The sequence below is a fragment of the Salvelinus fontinalis genome, chromosome 8 (assembly GCF_029448725.1).
Source record: "Salvelinus fontinalis isolate EN_2023a chromosome 8, ASM2944872v1, whole genome shotgun sequence".
Lineage (NCBI taxonomy): Eukaryota > Metazoa > Chordata > Actinopteri > Salmoniformes > Salmonidae > Salvelinus > Salvelinus fontinalis.
In genome coordinates, this window is record NC_074672.1 from 19,401,160 (window position 1) to 19,421,175 (window position 20,016).

At 46.1% G+C, this 20,016-nt stretch overlaps 1 pseudogene; it reads right to left on the minus strand.

The window, feature by feature from the left end:
* Positions 1–12,216: 12,216 nt before the first annotated feature.
* Positions 12,217–13,555, minus strand: LOC129861433 (immunoglobulin-like and fibronectin type III domain-containing protein 1; annotated as a pseudogene).
* Positions 13,556–20,016: the final 6,461 nt, after the last annotated feature.

The following is a 20,016-nucleotide window of genomic DNA, read 5'->3' on the forward strand; positions in this document are numbered from 1 at the left end:
TTAATCCCCATAATTTGGTTACATTCATTTATGTTAATGGATGTACATTCATTTACCCTTCTCACTCTTGGAGTGGAAACGTTTACAGAGTTCACAACCTGCTACACTTGTGAGAAACATGTTTTGGTTCGTTTCATAATCATGATATAGGAGTTTAGTCCATTTTTGTCAGTCTTTTGTTTGGAGTGCTCCATGTGAGCAATGACCATGTGTGTTGTTTCTCTGTTGTGGTAACGTTGAGGGGGCACGCGTGCCTGAGCAAGCAACCTGCTGAGTTGAAACAATGTTGCACTTTACTAGCAATATCTCAAGTCAAGACAGATAAAAAGGGAGGGAGACAGGCGGAGTAGAGAGAAATTCGTCTTCTTTCAATCGCATTAATCAGGATATTTTCTACTGTTTTTATTTGTAGGCTTTAGCCTATGTATTTCACTTAGTTGACAAAGTTATAGGCCTACTGCGGCATAGGTCTATCGCCTAAGTGCAGGCATTCTGTAGAGACGCATATCTTCGCCACATACCCCATCCCTTCTTCTTGTATCAACATTTTAAATTAAACCCAATACATTTTTCACACATTTTAGATGCTTTTCACTGACATCCGCAACTTAATAATCAGTTCGACCGATTGTCTCGCGCGCAGCCCCAATAGTTGGATTCCCAAACAGACATAATCCTATGTAGTTGTGATTTGAAACAATCCACGTCAAAAACCTTTAATATAATCATCTCAAAATACTTTACCAGAGAGTTTGGATCGTTAGCTTATTTTAGACAGGAGTAATTATATAATTTGGCAAAACATCAATTTACTTCCGGTGAAGCCATTATCCGAACAGTGCACTGTGCATCCGCCAACTTTCCTTTCTATTTCGCAAGTGGCTGAAACCATAATGAGGAGATGCTGATGTTGCCGCCCTGACAATGCGAGTCGTTGTCCAAAAGGCGGAAATGCAGGCAACAAGTTTAGGTCTGAATATTATGTCCATAGAAACGCATTGGGCTTATTCAGGTCATATTTTGTCGAGAGTGAGCTCTCGCTTCGCTTCACCTCTTCTTCTCTGCTGAAACTAGCGAGCGAAACAGCGCTCCTCGGTCTAAAATGTGTAGCCCATGTATCTGATGATGTCTGAACAGAAAAAGTATGACATGCCATATTCCTCCAGACACATGGTTTACACATACGGAGACAGAGGGCCGTGTTGGATTTTCCAGAGGTTCTCTGGTTTAGTTCTTGTGTATTAGTTGAGTAGTCTTTTGAGGTTTGTTTTTCCCTGCTGTTTTTTACCACTTTGTGGAGTTTCTTTTGTATTTTGGAGGATTTCCATTTTGTGCCTCTTGACTTTATTTTTGGACATTGTGGATTTAGTTTCTTTGCCTGAAGATTTTGTTCTTTTATTAAACCACCATCTCTAGTACTGCTGTGTCTGCCTCATCTTCTGGGTTCTGACGATTATTAGTGACTGTTCCTCGCACCGGGTCCTGACAGAAACACTGAGCCATTAATATGAACCCAGAGGCAGCCAGTACCCAGGACTTTTTTCCCATGCTGTCCCACCACGAGGGGACTGTCCAACGTCACGAAGCTGCTCTGGTTCAACAAGAGGCCTTAATGGCTGGACATTCTCAACTTCTGTCGGAGATGATGACTTCCATAAAGCAGATTTCTGATCAACTTTCCCCTGCAACCGCTTCTGCTCCAGTTCATCAGATTCTAGTGCCCGTGGCAGTTAACCCCCTGGCTGAACCTCGTCTGCCGCCTCCCCAACGGTTCTCAGGTGATCCGAGTGTTTGTAAGGGGTTTTTCACCCAATGTTCTCTCTCCTTCGAGCTGCAACCATCGTCGTTTCCCACCGACCGGTCCAAGATAGCATATATCATCACCCTGCTGCCCTAGCCTGGGCTACTGCTGTGTGGGATGCCCAAAGTCCCTGCTGTGCCAGCTACTCTACCTTTGCTGAAGAATTCAAGCGAGTGTTTCAAGGTCCTACCAGCGGTCCTGACTCAGCCAAACGGCTCCTGACTCTCCGCCAAGGTCGGCGCAGCGTGACGGACTATGCCATCCAGTTCCGCACGGTGGCAGCAGCGAGTGGCTGGAACGACGAGGCGCTCACAGTGTGCTTTTTGAAGGGTCTTTCCGACACCATCCAAGATGAACTGGCCACTCGGGAACCACCGGACAACCTCGAGTCCCTGATCAAGTTGGCTTCACGCATAGACCAGCGTCTGAGAGAGAGAGAGCTCAACCGTAGATCTCTCACCCTAGCTCCTATCGGTTCCAGCTCCGAGTCTCCACCTTTATCCTCGCTGACTCCACCGGAACCCATGCAGGTTGGACGCATCTCCCAGGCTGAGAGAGACCGCCGGATGAGGGAGCGATGCTTTCTATATTGTGGCAAACCGGGCCATTTCCTCTCCACGTGTCCCGGGCTCCAGGGAAAACGCACTCTCCCGTGCAGGCCTGGGAGGACTGTAACGGGAAACATAACCTCCTCCCATCCGTCCAACTCCCGCCTGCTCATTCCAGTTACCCTTTCCTGGGACAACCACGAGCTTCCCCTTCAAGCCTTGGTAGACTCTGGAGCCGCAGGTAACTTCATGGATGGTGTCTGGGCGAAGGAGAATGGCGTTCCCTCTGAACCTCTAAGTGACCCCATAAGGGTTACTACGCTGGATGGAAGCCCTTTGGGATCTGGACTTGTCACTCGTGTCACTACCCCCTTGCGACTTTCAGTTTCCCAACACCAGGAAGTGATGAACTTTCATCTGACCTCGTGTTCCGAGTTCCCTCTCGTCCTTGGATACCCCTGGCTTCACAGCCATAACCCTCACATCGACTGGTCTGTGGGCACTATCAAGCAGTGGGGTCCTACGTGCCAAGCCACTTGTATCTTCCCAAGTTCCCCAAGTTCCCCTCCTGAGTCTCCAGAATCCATCGACCTGTCCCGAGTTCCCGAGTGTTACCATGACCTCAAACCGGTATTTAGCAAACAGAGGGCCACCAAACTACCACCCCATAGACCTTACGATTGCCCCATCGACCTGTTTCCGGGCACCTGCCACCCCAGGGGTCGGATCTTTTCCCTATCTCCTCCCGAACGAGCGGCTATGGATACCTACATCAAGGACGCTCTGGCAGCAGGCCTCATGCGTCCATCCACCTCGCCGGCGGGAGCAGGGTTTTTCTTTGTGGCTAAAAAAGACGGGGGATGACGTCCTTGCATCGACTACCGGGGACTTAATGCCATAACCGTCCGTAACCGCTACCCGCTACCCCTTATGGCCACAGCCTTTGAGCTGCTCCAGGAAGCAGTGGTCTTCACTAAGCTTGACCTGCGGAACGCATACCATCTTGTGCGGATCAAACCCGGTGACGAGTGGAAGACCGCTTTCAACACGCCTACTGGTCACTACGAATACTTGGTGATGCCCTTCGGCCTGACCAACGCCCCGGCTGTGTTCCAAGCGCTCATAAACGATGTGCTTAGGGATATGCTTAACATTTTCGTGTTTGTTTACTTGGATGACATCATCTTTTCGAGCTCCCTTCAAGAACACACTAAGCATGCCAGACAAGTGCTCAAACGCCTCCTAGACAGCCATTTGTACGTTAAGCTGGAAAAGTGTGAATTCCATTCCTCTCGAGTACAATTCCTGGGATTTGTAGTGGAACCCGGTCGAGTCCAGATGGACCCCAAGAAGGTAGGGGCGGTAGCGGATTGGCCCACCCCCAAGTCCGTTAAGGAAGTTCAGCGTTTCCTGGGCTTCACTAACTTCTACCGCAAGTTCATCAAGAACTTCAGCTCGGTGGCAGCCCCTCTCTCAGCTTTAACCAAGGGTGGCAACACAAGGTTTCTGTGGGGAAGAGAAGCTGAGACGGCCTTCCAAGGACTCAAGCAGCGCATCCTCTCTGCTCCCATCCTGACACTACCGACGGCGGATGAACCTTTTGTGGTGGAGGTAGACGCATCAGAGGTTGGTGTTGGAGCTGTCCTGTCTCAGAGGGGTGAAGACAAGAGGCTTCATCCTTGCGCCTTCTTCTCTCACCGGCTTACCCCGGCCGAGAGGAATTACGATGTGGGGGATCGTGAACTCCTAGCGGTTAAGATGGCATTGAAGGAATGGAGACAATGGCTCGAGGGGGCTTCTCAACCGTTTCAAGTGCTTACGGACCACAGAAATCTGGAGTATATCCAGCAGGCGAAGCGGTTGAACTCCAGACAAGCTCGATGGTCTCTTTTCTTCAGCCGGTTCCAGTTTATCCTCACCTATAGACCCGGGTCGAAGAATCTCAAACCGGATGCCTTGTCGCGAGTCTACTCTCCTGCCATTCGAGAAGATACTGACATGACTGTTCTTCCTGCCGCTAAGATCGTGGCTCCAATCTCGTGGCAAGTTGAGGATACCGTGAGACAAGCTCAAGCCATCGAACCGGGTCCTAAAGGAGGTCCTGCCAATCGGTTGTTTGTTCCCAAGGCAGCAAGATCCCAAGTCCTTCTGTGGGGGCACTCCTCTCGCCTCACCTGTCACCCGGGCGTAGGTCGCACCTTGGAGTTCATTCAGCGTAAGTTCTGGTGACCCACCATAAAAGAAGACGTTTCCACTTTCGTCAAGGCTTGTTCCGTGTGCTGCCAGGGCAAATCTTCTCACCTCCGCCCTCAAGGACTCCTTCATCCTTTATCTATTCCCCACCGACCCTGGTCCCATATCTCGTTGGACTTTATTACTGGCCTTCCTCCGTCCCATGGTAATACTACTATCCTAGTCATCATCGACGGGTTTTCGAAGGCGGCAAGGTTTGTTCCCTTGACCAAATTACCTTCTGCCAAGGAAACAGCTGAGTTGGTGATTAACCATGTGTTCCGAGTCTTTGGCATCCCGCAAGATATGGTTTCCGACAGAGGTCCCCAGTTCGCCTCAAGGTTTTGGAAGGCCTTCTGCCAACTCATAGGGGCCACGGACAGTTTATCTTCAGGGTACCATCCGGAGTCCAACGGCCAAACAGAGGATGAATCAGGAGCTGGAAACCACCCTCAGATGTATGGTTTCCAACAACCCGTCCACATGGTCATCCTTCATTGTTTGGGCCGAGTACGCGCACAACACCTTGTGCTCCTCCTCCACTGGTATATCCCCGCACGAGTGTCAGTTTGGCTATGCTCCTCTATTGTTCCCGGACCAGGAGGCAGAAGTCAGAGTGCCTTCAGCCTCGAGGTTCATCAAACGCTGTCGGCTTACGTGGAAGAAGGCCCGTCTTAATCTTCTGCGTTCCTCACAGCAGTACCAACGACAAGCCAACAGACGTCGCCGTCCCGGTCCTACCCTGTACCCCGGCCAGAGAGTATGGCTCTCAACAAAAAACTTACCGCTACGGGTGGAGTCTCGCAAGCTGTCCCAGAGATTCATCGGTCCCTTTAAGATTGCCAGGAGAGTCAATCCCGTTACTTTTCGCCTGCACTTACCCAGATCCCTTAAGATCAATCCCACATTTCACATTTCTTTATTAAAACCTGTTGTTTTTTCTCCCCTTATCCCGGCAGGCAGACCTCCCCCTCCGCCCCGTATCATCGGAGGCCAGTCGGCTTATACCGTCCACCGGATACTGGACTCCCGCCGGGTGCAGCGGTCCTGGCAGTATCTGGTGGACTGGGAAGGCTACGGTCCCGAGGAGCGCTCCTGGGTTCCTGCCAAGGACATACTGGACCCTGACCTCATTCGTCAGTTCAGGGCCCTCCACCCTGAGAAGGCTGGTGGAACGTCAGGAGCCGTTCCTAGGAGGGGCAAACAAGAAAGTGCTCATCCAGAAGTGGTGCTCCTAGTGGCCGGGGACTTTAATGCAGGCAAACTTAAAACAGTTTTACATAACGTGACGACCCTCCCACTCTGTCTGCCATATTCTCTCTTTGATCTTGTCTCCTTATTAGGATGCCGGTGGGCGGAGTTGGGAGGGTCGTCAGCTACATGGGAAACACCTGGGCCCGGGTGTGTCCCTGGATAAATAGACCTCTTCCACATTCATTGGGGAGACTCTCTCCATGCAGACACCTTCATAGATTTTGTTGTGGTATTTTTATGGCCTTTTGGTTGTTTGCTTTAGCACCATTCAACACCCCGCATTATCACATTTATGCAAGCAAAACACTCAGTTACATTACTGATTACACACACCATTGTTAATTGCATTTAGGTTACCTTAGTTAATAAATATATTTTGTTATTCCTTATCTCCATGTTGTCTCCATTTTGTTACGGGCTTTGGGCCGGTTCGTGACCCTCTACGAGGGCACCAAAACAGGCTGCCTAAGTATGTTTCCCAATCAGAGAAAACGATAGACATCTGTCCCTGATTGAGAACCATACCTGGCCAAAACATAGAAACAGAAAACATAGAAATAAAGAAACATGAATGCCCACCCTAGTCACACCCTGGCCTAACCAAATTGGAGAATAAAAAGCCTCTCTATGGCCCCCCCCCCCCCCCCCCCCCCCCCCCCCCCCCCCCCCCCCCCCCCCAAAGGTGCAGACTCCGGCCGCAAAACCTGACTCTATAGGGGAGGGTCAGGGTGGGCATCTACTTCGGTGGCGGCTCCGGTGCGGGACGCAGACCCCGCTCCACCTCTGGCTCCCCCCACTTTGGTGGCGCCTCTGGACTGGGGACCCTCGCTGGAGGCTCCGGACTCGAGGCCGTCGCTGGAGGCTCCGGACTCAAGGCCGTCGCTGGAGGCTCCGGACTCAAGGCCGTTGCTGGCGGGCCCGGACAGCGGATCAATACTGGAGGCTTCGTGCCATGGATCCTCATTGCAGGCTCCGGGCCATGGACCATCATTGGAGGCTTCGTGCCATGAATCATCACTGGAGGCTTCGTGCCATGGATCACCACTGGAGGCTTCGTGCCATGGATCACCACTGGAGGCTTCGTGCCATGGATCACCACTGGAGGCTTCGTGCCATGGATCACCACTGGAGGCTTCGTGCCGTGGATCACCACTGGAGGCTTCGTGCCGTGGATCACCACTGGAGGCTTCGTGCCTTGGATCACCACTGGAGGCTTCGTGCCGTGGATCACCACTGGAGGCTTCGTGCCGTGGATCACCACTGGAGGCTTCGTGCCGTGGATCACCACTGGAGGCTTCGTGCCGTGGATCATCACTGGAGGCTTCGTGCCATGGATCATCACTGGAGTGAGGAGACGTATGGACAGCCTGGTGCATGGAGCTGCCACAGGGCTTACCAGGCTGGGGAGACATACAGGAGGCCTGGTTCTGGGAGCAGGCACAGGACTTACCAGACTAGGGAGACATACAGGAGGCCTGGTTCTGGGAGCAGGCACAGGACTCACCAGGCTGGGGAGACATACAGGAGGCCTGGTTCTGGGAGCAGGCACAGGACTTACCAGGCTAGGGAGACATACAGGAGGCCTGGTTCTGGGAGCAGGCACAGGACTCACCAGGCTGGGGAGACATACTGGAGGCCTGGTTCTTGAAGCAGGCACCGGATACATTGGGCCGTGGAGGCGCACTGGAGGTCTCGAGCGTAGAGCCTGCACAACCCGTCCTGGCTGGATGGTTACCTTCGCCCGGCAAAGGCGGGACACTGGCACAGGATGCACTGGGCTGTGCAGACGCACCGGAGACACAGTGCGTAGAGCCGGCGCAGGATATCCTGGGCCGTAGAGATGCACTGGCGGCCAGATGCGCTGAGCCGGCACCAGCCGTCCTGGCTGGATGCCCACTCTAGCCCGGCCGATGCGGGGAGCTGGAATGTAGCGCACCGGGCTGAGAACGCGCACTGGAGATACCGTGTGCTCCACCGCATAACACGGTGCCTGACCAGTACCAAACTCCCTACGGTAAGCACGAGGAGTTGGCTCAGGTCTCCAACCTGACTCAGCCAGTCTCCTCGTGTGCCTCCCCCCAATTGTTTGGTGGGAGTGGCCTCCCGGTCTTTCGTGCCAGCCGTGATCCTGTGTAATCCTGGGCCCTTTTACTTGCTGCCTCCGCCTTCCTCGCTGCTTCCACCTGCTCCCACGGCAGGCGATCCTTTCCCGCCAGGATCTCCTCCCACGTCCAGGATCCTTTCCCATTCAGGATGTCCTCCCATGTCCAGTCCTCCTTACCACGCTGCTTGGTCCGTTTGTGGTGGGTAGTTCTGTCACGATTGTCGTCAGGGTGGAAATGACCGGACCAAGGTGCAGCGTGGTAAGCGTACATTTCTTTTTATTTGTGAATGTCGCCAACAAAAACAAGAAACAACAAAACGAACGTGAAGCTGACTAGGGCTATATAGGCCACTAACACAGACAACTACCGACAACTAAGGTGGCAAAACAGGCTGCCTAAGTATGATTTCCAATCAGAGACAACGATAGACATCTGTCCCTGATTGAGAACCATACCCGGCCAAAACATAGAAACAGAAAATATAGAAATAAAGACACTAGAATGCCCACAATAGTCACACCCTGGCCTAACCAAAATAGAGAATAAAAAGCCTCTCTATGGCCAGATGGTGACATGTGGGAATTTCAGTACTTCAGCATAATATTTTCTCATGGTTGTATTTAAATTCATGTTTTCAAATTGTTCAGAGTACGTTAAGAAAACTTTCCATAAAACCCACGAGAACTTTTGTAACATTTAGAGAATGTTTTAAGAATGTTACATGAAACATACATTCTGTTCTCAGAACGTGAAGATACTTTCCGTAAAAACACAAACTTTAATAACGTTCAGAGAATGTCCTAAGAAAGTTATTTAAAAACATACATATTCCATTCCCAGCGTCAACAAAACTCTCTCTATTCTCTATCTTGTTAAGTGTGTTCAGGTTTGTTGGCCGTGCATACTAATTGGCCACATCTGATCTTAAAGTGTGCTTGTTTCCTTTGAAATGGGGTCTGTTTGAAAATGAACATGCATAAAAAAATATGGTATACTAGCTCCATCCTGGTGGCGCAGTAGACGAATTCCATGGCTAGAGAACAGACTTGTATTTTTTTTATTGTGAGATTTAAACATATGTTTGCATGATGACTGCCTAGGCAAATGCATTGCCATGTGTCCTATCTGTGTTTGGAGTTAAAGGTTAACTTAAAATAAGCTAATCAAATCAAATTTTATTTGTCACATACACGTGTTTAGCAGATGTTATTGCGGGTGTAGAAAATGCTTGTGTTTCTAGCTCTAATAGTGCAGTAATATCTAACAGTAATATCTAACAATTCCACAACAATACACACAATCTAAAATAATGCAATTAAGAATATATAAATATTGGACGAGCAATATCAGAGTGCCATAGACTTAGATACAGCAGAATAGGCTAGAATATAGTACATTGCTCAAAAAAATAAAGGGACCACTTAAACAACACAATGTAACTCCAAGTCAATCACAATTCTGTGAAATCAAACTGTCCACTTAGAAAGCTACACTGATTGACAATAAATTTCACATGCTGTTGTGCAAATGGAATAGACAACAGGTGGAAATTATAGGCAATTAGCAAGACACCCCCAATAAAGGAGTGGTTCTGCAGGTGGTGACCACAGACCACTTCTCAGTTCCTATGCTTCCTGGCTGATGTTTTGGTCACTTTTGAATGCTGGCGGTGCTTTCACTCTAGTGGTAGCATGAGACGGAGTCTACAACCCACACAAGTGGCTCAGGTAGTGCAGCTCATCCAGGATGGCACATCAATGCGAGCTGTGGCAAGAAGGTTTGCTGTGTCTGTCAGCGTAGTGTCCAGAGCATGGAGGCGCTACCAGGAGACAGGCCAGTACATCAGGAGACGTGGAGGAGGCCGTAGGAGGGCAACAACCCAGCAGCAGGACCGCTACCTCCGCCTTTGTGCCAGGAGGAGCAAGAGGTGCACTGCCAAAGCCCTGCAAAATGACCTCCAGCAGGCCACAAATGTGCGTGTGTCTGCTCAAACGGTCAGAAACAGACTCCATGAAGGTGGTATGAGGGCCCGACGTCCACAGGTGGGGGTTGTGCTTACAGCCCAACACCGTGCAGGACGTTTGGCATTTGTCAGAGAACACCAAGATTGGCAAATTCGCCACTGGCGCCCTGTGCTCTTCACAGATGAAAGCAGGTTCACACTGAGCACATGTGACAGACGTGACAGAGTCTGGAGACGCCGTGGAGAACGTTCTGATGCCTGCAACATCCTCCAGCATGACCGGTTTGGCGGTGGGTCAGTCATGGTGTGGGGTGGCATTTCTTTGGGGGGCCGCACAGCCCTCCATGTGCTCGCCAGAGGTAGCCTGACTGCCATTAGGTACCGAGATGAGATCCTCAGACCCCTTGTTAGACCATATGCTGGTGCGGTTGGCCATGGGTTCCTCCTAATGCAAGACAATGCTAGACCTCATGTGGCTGGAGTGTGTCAGCAGTTCCTGCAAGAGGAAGGCATTGATGCTATGGACTGGCCCGCCCGTTCCCCAGACCTGAATCCAATTGAGCACATCTGGGACATCATGTCTCGCTCCATCCACCAACGCCACGTTGCACCACAGCCTGTCCAGGAGTTGGCGGATGCTTTAGTCCAGGTCTGGGAGGAGATCCCTCAGGAGACCATCCGCCACCTCATCAGGAGCATGCCCAGACGTTGTAGGGAGGTCATACAGGCACTTGGAGGCCACACACACTACTGAGCCTCATTTTGACTTGTTTTAAGGACATTACATCAAAGTTGGATCAGCCTGTAGTGTGGTTTTCCACTTTAATTTTGAGTGTGACTCCAAATCCAGACCTCCATTGGTTGATACATTTGATTTCCATTGATACTTTGTGTGATTTTGTTGTCAGCACATTCAACTATGTAAAGAAAAAAGTATTTAATAAGAATATTTCATTCATTCAGATCTAGGATGTGTTATTTTATTGTTCCCTTTATTTTTTTGAGCAGTGTATATACATGTGAGATGAGTAATGCAAAATATGTAAACATTATTAAAGTGACTAGTGTTTAACTATTAAAGTGGCCAGTGATTCCAAGTCTATGTATACAGGGCAACAGCCTCTAATGTGCTAGTTTTTCAGTCTCTCGGTCCCAGCTTTGATGCATCTGTACTGACCTCGCCTTCTGGATGATAGTTGGGTGAACAGGCAGTGGCTCGGGTGGTTGTTGTCCTTGATGATCTTTTTGGCCTTACTGTGAAATTGGGTGCTGTAGGTGTCTTGGAGGGTAGGTAGATTGCACCCAGTGATGCGTTGTTCAGACCGCACCACCCTCTGGAGAGCCCTGCGGTTGTGGGCGGTGCAGTTGCCATACCAGGCGGTAATACAGCCTGACAGGATGCTCTCAATTGTGCATCTGTAAAAGTTTGAGGGTTTTAGGTGCCAAGCCAAATATCTTCAGCCTCCTGAGGTTGAAGAGGCGCTATTGCGCCTTCTTCACCACACTGTCCGTGTGGGTGGACCATTTCATTTTGTCAGTGATATGTACGTCGAGGAACTAGCAGTATTATTAAAATCACAACCACAACTTCCAAGGAACCAAATAGCTAGCTGTGGAGTGACTGTGTAGGCCAATTATCAGTAAGTATGTAGCCTAAAATATGAAGGGGCTCTATAAACACTTTCACAACAACTGTGGACAGCATAGCTCAGTTATTGTCTGTAGTCATAATTAGTATTTCATGGGACCTACAGTTTTCACACCCTGATCTGTTTCACCTGTCTTTGTGCTTGTCTCCACCTCCCTCCAGGTGTTGCCCATCTTCCCCATTATCCCCTGTGCATTTATATCTGTGTTCTCTGTTTGTCTGTTGCCAGTTTGTTTTGTTCATTGAAACCTACCAGGGTTTGTTCCCCTGCTCCTGTCTGTCTCCCAGGTTGGGTCAATGCCATCTCGATTCATGTCCTTTTAGGTTGTGGAGTATCCACATCAAACATAATTATCAAAAACGATAACTCTTGGATTTGTACTTACTATCCCCAACAACCGCAGTGCATGTCTTACAAGCAGTACGGCCATGCATTTTGGGAAATAACTTAATTCTACCATATAGCAAACTTTATATTTTCCACCTTGATACATAATAATGCCTCTACATGCTGAAGCACTGTAAAAACACAATGTTTCTCATTCTGTGAGAGAAAGAGAAACAATATAACTATTTCATGCAACATTCAATGACATTACATTCAATTATATTCCGACTCACACCGAGGTACTACACACATTTGTCAGAGCAGGTCAGTTGAGTTCTCATCTCTGACTGAGTTTGGTGGAGCACTCGGCCCTCCCCAGGGCACTTTCTATTTGGATGGTGTACTCGCCCCAGTCTCTGGGGGTCACGGGGACTATCAGCAAGGAGCAGACACCACAGATGGTGATTAAGTATTTGGTGTTTGGCTGATGTTGTTGCGATGAAGCAAGGCATTGGAGGTGACGCGAGGCTTTGGATTTCCCATTATGGCACATATAGCATTCGTAACCGTTGGGAGCTGTGTGCTGTCTCAGTGGCACAAGGAAGGATGGAGCAGTCCGCAAATCACAGGTCTTGTAGGCTGGCATAATCACCACAAATGTTCCTAGAGAAGAGACAGGGCAGAGGTCAAATGCTCATCTCACATGTCATGTAATGCATACGTTAAAATGGCAGCATTTTATAAAGGGTTAATAGATTGTTTGAAATAAATACATATAATATAAATACATATAATAAATAAATATAATAATAATAAACAGGTATAACACATTAGTACTTAATGTTGAGCTTAATGACTTAGCTGTTATTGATTATACTGTTAGTATTGCCAGTCTATCATATGAGCTGATTATATGACTTGGCAATTGATCTCTTTACTAGGCTGGTAATAGCGTTCTTCCTCTTACTTCCCCAGGTGGGTGACTCAGATGGGGCAGATATGCCCATGTCCTTCTTAGCGTAGACACGGAAGTGGTGAACTTGTTGTTGAAGAGCCTGTCGGCCACTGTGCTCCATGAGCCTTTGATGGAGTCTCGTATAGACACAGAGTAGCGGAGGTGATCGTCACACTTCTCATCAGGGGATGGTTCCCAGATCACTGTCATAGTGCCTGGGATGTTCTCCTCAAGTTCTACTGGTCCTGGGGGCTTGGGATCATGTAGTGCCCAGTGTCAGAGACATGAGAGTCAGTAGGATGTAACTAACACTTTGGGAGGAAATTCTCTCATTATGTGAGAATTGTTGCATCAATCATGGCCGATGTTCATTGTGACTGCTGATATTTAAAATACTTTATTTGTGAGTGCTGACCCTTGCCATCTTTTTCATCTTGTGCAAGTTCCAATTAGACTCGCAAGCCGCCTGATCTCGCAAGCTTACATTTAGCAAACCATTAACGTAGGAGGCTAAGTTCCAATCCCTTCTCAGTCTGAAATAGACTGGGAGTGCTTCATTGTATGTTACTGTACCTGTAACCCTAACCTCCACGCTGAAGCTTTCCTGGCCCACCAGGTTTTTGACCCCAATGGTGTAGATCCCTGAATCAGAGCACTCAGATGAAGTGATCAGTAGCGGAGATGAAGATTCAGAGTTGGAGATACTGACCCGCTTCAACATCATCCTTCAGCCACGTGACTTCTGGCCATGGGGAGGCCTGTTAATGACAAGATGATTAGAACATTATTTGGATTGAAAACACCAAGCATAAGCAAATTCCAGGAAACTGCCGGAAAGACCCACCAATACAATCTGGGGATAACAGTGTTTAGAGAAAGATGAGTTACCAGTTTTACCTCTTACCCTCTTACCTCAAAGTTTAAGAGGATCCTGACAGAATTCCCTGCTCTCACCACCATGAAACTTATTATTGGTGAATAATATGTCATGGAAATTCTTACACAGGGACACTCAAAGTCAATCTTAAATTAATCATTCTTTATTACCAGCGCGCTGGAGAGGTTCCAACCAATGTCGATCAGGAGCTCCACCTTGGGCAGTCCCATTAATACTTTTATATACAGACAACTTATATAATGCATGATTTAGCTTATTCATCATTCATAATTAATGAATCATTAACATTTGCTTCCTTCATGTGACAGACCAATAGCTTAGAGAGAAGAAGCCTCGTGAGGTGAGGCCTTGAAACTGAGATATCATTTTCTCAAAACAAGGTTCTGGGCGTGCTGCAGATACTGATAGTGAAGATTTGTTCAATCAGTCACTTGCATGAACATGTAAATTAGTTATTAGAAAAGCACCTGAATAGAACACAGAAATTGGTAAATAGAAAAGCACAAACATAAAAATTGTGTGAAAATAATCATTACATTTTAATGTAAGCAAATAGATTTTAGCTTCTACATCAAGATACATCATTATAATAAATCATAATAAAGGTTTTACTTATATTAATGGGAGTGAATTTATAAAAAAATACACAACATGTTAAATAACACAATTAGGCAAACTAAGAAAAAAAACGTGCTGCTGCCTATTTGGGAACTTGGGATTACCAACTTCCAAACAAGTTGCAGGCACATGCACTGGTTGTGGGGAATTATTCTTAGCAACAGTGGCAATGTATTCAGGAAGATCAGTCATATTATAAGAGTGATCTGGGACAAAAGTACAGCATTCATCGCCAATGATTGCACAAGTGCCCCCTTGACCTGCCAAAAGATAGAATTGGCTCTGTTTTGCAGAGCCAATTCACACAATTATTTTAGCATTGCCAATTTTCTCTACGTCTCTAGAGATCTCCCGAATTTGGTCGAGGCAATATGCACATTGACTTTCACAGGGAAGAGAGAGAACACATGTGGAGATTAAAGAATGGATGAGAGGGAGGGAAGTGGAGAAAAATAGAGGTTCAAATATTGAGGATGAAATGACAGGAGGAATAGTCAAATGGTGAGTAAAGGCTATTGCCATAATGACTCAAATGTATTTGTCTGGTTACACTCAAATGAATCAGGGCCACCTTTTAGACATTATGAACCCTGAGGTTTATAGTGGTCATGTAGGTTTTCACACGGTCCATGAGCTATATGATCATAAACAGTACACACAGAATACATTTAGAACATACCGAATGGTTCCAAGTCTCAAACCTTGGCCTGTTCCTCCTCTCGCTCCTTTTTCTTCTCACTGAGTTTCTTCAGCATTACATGGAAGTCTTTGACACCAAACTCAGCGTAGCTGCGTTCATAGTCCTTCCATTTTGCACTCATGATGATTTCCCAGGACCTTTCATCGATTTCTCCAGGTTCTTTCATGTCAAAAGATGGTGCCGACATGTATTATTTCTTACATTGTTAGCCCAGAAAATGTTATTTGTTATTACATACAGCCCGGAAGAACTAATGGATATCAGAGCGACGGTAACTCACCAGCACTACCAGCATTATGACCAGGAATGCGACTTTTCTGAAGCGGATCCTTTGTTCACACCTCCCAGGGCAATTGAACTGATTCTAGAGGCCCCAAACCCAAAACAATGCCGGCGAAGGAGAGGTACTCGGAGCGGTCTTCTAGTCCGACTTAGGAGGCGCACACACCACCCACCGCTTCCAAGTATATTACTCGCTAATGTTCAGTCCCTGGATAATAAAGTTGACGAGCTCAGGGCAAGGGTTTCTTTCCAGAGAGACATCAGGGATTGTAACGTACTCTGTTTAATGGAAACATGGCTACTGTTGGAGTCTGTCCAGCCATCTGGATTCTCAGTTCATCGCACTGACAGGAATAAACATCTCTCCGCGAAGAAGAAGGGCGGGGGTGTATGTTTCATGATTAATGACTCATGGTATAATTATGATAACATATGTTCACCCGACCTAGAATGCCTGACAATCCAATGTCGACCGTATTATCTCCCAAGATAATTATCTTCTGTTATAGTTACGGACTTGTATATCCCCCCTCAAGCCGATACCACGACGGACCTCAAGGAACTTCACTGGACTTTATGCAAACTGGAAACCATTGTCATGACTTTCCTGGGAGGGCCAAAGGATCAGGTTACGGTGGATCAGCTTTACAGATCTCTCTCCCTCCCACAGAGGGGATGAGGGATGAATGTGGGGCATATATGACACCTCGTTTGGTTGTCTGGAATGTCTTTTTGCCTTGGGAGAGTCTACTGCCCAAAACTACAATGTCAAATAAATGGACTCTTGGACAATATATTTCATCACTCGAATGGGTGGGAATAATGATGGATGGAATATGAAAATGAATGTCTATTTTATGATGCTATTAACCTGTTGAGGATGGGTGCGCTGTTGTGACTATTTATGCTAATCGTGTAATTTTTGAAACGGCTTCCCACAAAATCCTTGATCGTACAATATGCATATTATTATTATTATTGGATAGAAAACAGTCTATAGTTTCTATAGGAGTTGAAATTTTGTCTCTAAGTGGAACAGAGCCCATTCTACAGCAATTTCCCTGACATGGAGTCAGATTTCAGAAATTTTGGCCCCTGATCTGGAGTCAGTTAAAAGGGCACTGTTATTGCTATGAGTATACGGACACTGCTTACGTCTTCCCCTGGATGCCTTTACGCGATGACGATTTGAATGGGGTCGATTGCGCGTTCACAGGCACTACAAATTAAAAAACCCTGAGGCTAGTCACTCTTTTGGAGCTGCGTCATGCGCCTAGAGGACACCGACCCGCACCTGTTCCAAGCATTAGTGGAGGGAGTAATATTACTCGGGTCATGTTTCTACTCGTTATGGGAGTTAAAAACATCATAAGGTAGTTAATTTAAAGTTTTATAGCAATTTATATCCGTTTAGTGCGATTTTGGGACATTTATTTCTGAAACGCTGTGAATTGCTGGGCACGCTTCCAGTTCATCCCGAACGCAGTTGGCATTTCCACATGGCAAGAGGACAGCTTTCCACCAAAAGACGATTACTCCCAAGAAAGGATCCTTTGCCCAAGATACTGATGGAAGAACAGCTCAAAGTAGGACATTTTTATTATGATAAATCGTGTTTCTGTCGAAAAATGTTAGTGGCTTAGGACGCCATGTTTTTTGACGTAGCTTCGCTTGGCGCAAACTGTATTGAAAAGTAAGGATAAATTAAAAAATGTAATTCCGCGATTGTATTAAGAATTAAATTATCTATCAATCCCTGTCCACCCTATATTTTTTAGTCACGTTTATGAGTATTTATGTATAAGAGTAGATCACTGTCTAAGTGGCGCACGGACATTTTCTCACCAGCTTGGCTACATTTCACATTGTCTAACCATGATTTTGGTGGCTAAATATAAACATTTTCGATCAAACTCTATATGGATTGTGTAATATGATGTTACAGGAGTGTCATCTGAAGAATTCTGAGAAGGTTAGTGAAAAAATTAATATATTTTGGCGATGTTTACGTTATCGCTCACTTTGGCTAGAATCAATGCTGGGCTGCTATGTGCTATGCTAATATAACGATTTATTGTGTTTTCGCTGTAAGACACTTAGAAAATCTGAAATATTGTCTGTATTCACAGGATCTGTGTCTTTCGATTAGTGTATGCTGTGTATTTTTACGAAATGTTTGATGATTAGTAAGTAGGTAAACACGTTGCTCAATATAGTTTTTCTAGTCCATTTGTGACGGTGGGTGCAATTGTAACCTATGCCATCTACCTGAAATATGCACTTTTTTCTAACAAAACCTATCCCATACCATAAATATGTTATCAGACTGTCATCTGATGAGTTTTTGTCTTGGTTAGGGGCTATAAATATCTTAGTTTAGCCGAATTGGTGATAGCTACTGGTGTTGGTGGACAAATAAAAGATGGTGGATTATGCTAATGTGTTTTTAGGTAATAGATGTACATCTTTACATATTGTGTCTTCCCTGTAAAACATTTTAAAAATCGGGCATGTTGGCTGGATTCACAAGATCCGTGTCTTTCATTAGCTGTATTGGACTTTAATGTGTGAAAGTTAAATATTTTAAAAAAATATTTTTTTATGAATTTCGCGGCTCTGCCTTTTCAGTGGGGGGGGGGGGGGGGATGGGGGAGTGCCGCTAGCGGCACCTTCATCCTAGACAGGTTAAAAGTGAAATGACAAAAACATTGTAACTTGAAAAGTTTTCATAATATGTATATGATGTTTACATACTTCATATTGTGTAGAAAATATCCAGATTAAAGAGATTGTCTGTGATGTTAATACTGTGATTTTAGTTGTCTAAACGAGATCATACCAAATTCTAATACCTTGCCTCGTAACTAGCTATGCCCCAGGGAACCCCAAGAGTGTGTCATAAAGACGGAAATGCCCTTTTTTACTCGAGGGTAAGAAGCATGTGAATTAAGAATGAACATACCAGACTATGATGACCAGTGCTGCAGACCCCAAAATGCAACACGAGGTTGAAGAAGACAAAGACAACCTCTTAAAAAAGGAACAATTTTCGCCTAAAATGACATACCCAAATCTAACTGCCTGTAGCTCAGGACCTGAAGCAAGGATATGCATATTCTTGATACCATTTGAAACGAAACACTTTGAAGTTTGTGGAAATGTGAAATTAATGTAGAAGAATATAACACATTAGATCTGGCAAAAGATAATACAAAGACAAAAAACAACTGTTCTTTTTTTTATTTTTTTATTATCTTTGAAATGCAAGAGAAAGGCCATAATGTATTATTCCAGCCCAGCTGACATTTTGATTTTGGCCACTAGATGGCAGCAGATTCCTGTCGAACATGGCTTTTTTGTTTAAGTAGCTGCATGCGTGTTGCTCTCCACTTTCTGGAGGATCGAGTTTTGAAATCAGTGGAATTAGAGTATGATAACTAAAGAGATGGGAAAACACCTGTTTCCGGATTATGTCCCGTTGAATATGGCCGGTGTCAGTAAATGTCGGCAGAAAGGCATAATGAAATTGTTGCAAGCAGAGCTGGTTAGGCTGTTTTCATGTTATCCAGAGGTAAACAAATCATCGGCCAGAGCGTTGTGTGCCCACTGAACGCAAGGAGATGGGTGGTGCTAAAGCTTAAGAGGGTGTGAAAGATGCTGAATGGGTGTAGACAAAGAACAGCTCGTTCACTAAAACACTTAAATGCCATTTTCTCAAAAGTGAGTCTAGAAAGTTTATCAACTTTCAAAGCAGAATTGCTTTCCCATTGTTCCTCAAATGCAGTGTATGAGATACCATTTTGTAGCCCTGAGTCTCTACTTTTATCCAATATAAAAACAGAAATTCATATTTTGACCAAATCCAGGTGGTGAGTCACATATTAGCATATAGTATGTGCTAATATGCATCTACTGATAAAATGCATTTTGATAACATATTTTTTACTTTCAAACTGCTTTCCCGTGAAGTCGAGACTTGCGACATACGCCTACTTTCCTGAATCGGGTCACATATGCTAGAATATGCTAAAATTACTTTGTTTCTTGGGTGGGACATCTGTTTTTGGGAAATGCTGGGTTATCGCATAGCCTCTCGCAAATGTTCCTTTCTTAGGATACCTAGAGGCAAAGTCATTACTATCCGTTGGGTGATTGGTTGAGGCTTCTTGGGTGCGTGACATCACTCCGAACCCTTATTCCGCGTTCACATCACGTCGGAAACTCGGAACTTCCGATATAAAATGAACATAGGTTTTTTTGCATAGAGCTTCCTTTTCGTTGATTCTGATACTTCCCAAGTCAGAAACTCTGGTATCATCTTTCTACAACGTGTAATCAAGTCGGAAATTTCAGAGTTTCCGACATGATGTGAACGCGGCATTATCAAAACACAAAACATGGCTGACAGTTTTCTTGCCTCGGATTTGAAACCAGAAGTAACCACCAACTTCAATGACATTTAACTTAAAAAAGAATAATATATAATCTAACATTCCCGCGCTCCAATAACATTGGTCGCCAAATTTCTTGTAAAACAGCTCAGCTAGCTAGCAAAATGCTAATTTGCGATGCTAGCTAGCTAACATATTAGCTAGACTGCATCTAGACTTGGGAGCTCATGGGGGCCTCAGGAAACAAAGGATTATATGATTTCATCATGGACAAAAACAACTGGCTACTAGAA